The following is a 2,500-nucleotide window of genomic DNA, read 5'->3' as shown; positions in this document are numbered from 1 at the left end:
CCACAGTTATCCAAGTAACGTGGGTACGATCTAAGGAACCATAACTGATTTAATGAGCCATTCGCGGTTTCACCTTAATGCGGCTTGTACTGAGACATGCATGGCTTAATCTTTGAGACAAGCATATGACTACTGGCAGGATCAACCAGGGAGCTGCGTCAACGAGAGCTGAGCAGCCGGCCGCCCGGGAGTGTGTCCCGAGGGCCCGCGCGAACACGCAAGCGTCCGCTCAATTATTCTGCAAACAGGAGGAGGCTGAGCTCCCCTGCACGATACACCTCGAAACCCTCTCAGGTCCCGGCGGCGCGCAGCGCCGTCCTAAGTACTTGGTCGGGTTCGAGAGAGGCGCAATCGCCCGGAGATAGGCGAGTAGACGCTTTCAGTGCGAACACCCGTGCTCCCAACTGAGCTTGCCGCTGCCGACAGAGGCCCGGGAGCGTGCTGTCGTGGCATTGCCGGCGGGAAACAACACGCGCCACCTACGGTGACCGGCAGCTCCAACGCCAGCGCCACAGAAGGGCAAAAACACGCGATCTAGTGTAAGCGAACTCTCCCAGCACAGCGCACGCGCCAACACGTCCGCAGAGCTGCGATACAAACCACCTGCGAGAACCGCTGGGGGCGACCGAGCAGCAGACGGCGTCGCGACGCCGAGTGCCGGGCGGCGGCGCATCCTCAACGCACACAGTCCGCAATCGGACCAGCACACTGCAGATGTCCACCGCGCTTCGCACCGGGCTCGGCAGAACCCACTTTGGCCGCCTGGCGCCGCGCGCAGGGTGCGCCGGCGCATAGCTGGGACGCCAGCCGGGCCCGTCGGCCGGCGCTCCTGCCACTGGGCGCCCCCCACCAGCCGGCTGTAGTGCGTGCGCTCACGCAGCGCGCGGCCAGCACGCCGGGCGGCCCCCCCTCACCGGCCGGGGACTGTCCCGCCAAGCCACAGCCTCGTATCGCTTCATACCCACATGGCCAACTCAGGTTCGGGGGCATGGCGGGTACCGCCGAAACAACCGGTTCACAGATGTACCGATCGTCGCTATCACCGATGCACCTGCAGCGCGAACAACCGCTCAACAACTGATTTCCAGTTCATTTGCGGATCTTTGGCAGCAAACGTATACGTCAATCTACATTTGCGAAATCTACGATTCTGGCATGCCTGCATGTTATGTGTCACGACACGCTACATCAGCCCACATACACACTGCGGCATGTACACGAGAGAACACGTGGAAGATGGTCCGCGCACGTGTGCAATGTCCCTTGCGCGGTCGACTGTCAACCGGCCTCTGTAGCATGTCGCAGATGTGGAACGCGGTCCACCGTGCTATCATGTTGTGTGGGGCAATACGATTAAATAGGAAAACCCTCGTCGCTACATCAACAGACGGCTCACGCTGATTCCCGGCAGAGGGAGGAGGGGGGGGGGGGCCAACATGCAATACTTTCGTCCGTACCTACTTACCACATGTCTGTACGGCGTACAACAGTGCAATCTCGCTGTAATGGGGAGACGAGACAAGTAGCATCGTGCACAACATATGGCCCTTATGATTCGCCATTGTAGGGCGCAGCCGGTGTACGGTCAAGCATGTGCCACATTATGTCACTCAGTACGTAACGACGGATGATCAGTGTGGGTTACGCGTACATCAGCGGACAGTCCACACAGGCCGTACCACAACGTACACTGACTGCATCGACAACCGAATGCAACTGAACAGCTGCAAGGCTCATTTCACAAACAAACGCCTGACCGACCAGCTTGGAAGGGCAGGAGGGGAGGGCGATATTCGTTCTGTAGCGGTACACCCTTCCAGTGGTTAGCGGGACTGTGTAGAAAGTACGCAACACTCGAAAGACCTTTATGTGAGGGTACGCACCATGGCATCAAGAAATACACATGACACCAGAGGATCCAAGCAGTGAACTATGTTCAGAGGGTTGCTGTTAGGCAAAGCTACATTCCTGTGACGTTACATGTGACAGTTAAGGTGCAGTGTAAGTTAGGTTAAGGTGCAGTGTAAGTTAGGTTAAGGTGCAGTGTAAGTTAGGTTAAGGTGCAGTGTAAGTTAGGTTAAGGTGCAGTGTAAGTTAGGTTAAGGTGCAGTGTAACTTAGGTTAAGGTGCAGTGTAACTTAGGTTAAGGTGCAGTGTAACTTAGGTTAAGGTGCAGTGTAAGTTAGGTTAAGGTGCAGTGTAAGTTAGGTTAAGGTGCAGTGTAACTTAGGTTAAGGTGCAGTGTAACTTAGGTTAAGGTGCAGTGTAACTTAGGTTAAGGTGCAGTGTAACTTAGGTTAAGGTGCAGTGTAACTTAGGTTAAGGTGCAGTGTAACTTAGGTTAAGGTGCAGTGTAACTTAGGTTAAGGTGCAGTGTAACTTAGGTTAAGGTGCAGTGTAACTTAGGTTAAGGTGCAGTGTAACTTAGGTTAAGGTGCAGTGTAACTTAGGTTAAGGTGCAGTGTAACTTAGGTTAAGGTGCAGTGTAACTTAGGTTAAG

The 2,500-nt window shown here is 55.0% G+C and overlaps 1 non-coding gene across 1 annotated transcript in view; it reads right to left on the bottom strand.

The window, feature by feature from the left end:
• The window catches only part of LOC126317641 (small subunit ribosomal RNA), a 1,893-nt gene extending 1,741 nt beyond the window's left edge, over window positions 1–152 (bottom strand). The window contains exon 1 of the ribosomal RNA XR_007556786.1: window positions 1–152. This exon is cut by the window's left edge and continues 1,741 nt beyond it. This is a non-coding gene — a ribosomal RNA (small subunit ribosomal RNA).
• Between the last annotated feature and the right edge of the window lie 2,348 nt (window positions 153–2,500).

Source organism: Schistocerca gregaria, unplaced genomic scaffold (genome assembly GCF_023897955.1).
Source record: "Schistocerca gregaria isolate iqSchGreg1 unplaced genomic scaffold, iqSchGreg1.2 ptg000640l, whole genome shotgun sequence".
NCBI classification, from domain to species: Eukaryota; Metazoa; Arthropoda; class Insecta; order Orthoptera; family Acrididae; genus Schistocerca; species Schistocerca gregaria.
The sequence above is the reverse complement of the archived record's forward strand: the minus strand, read 5'-3'. Positions and strand labels throughout refer to the sequence as shown.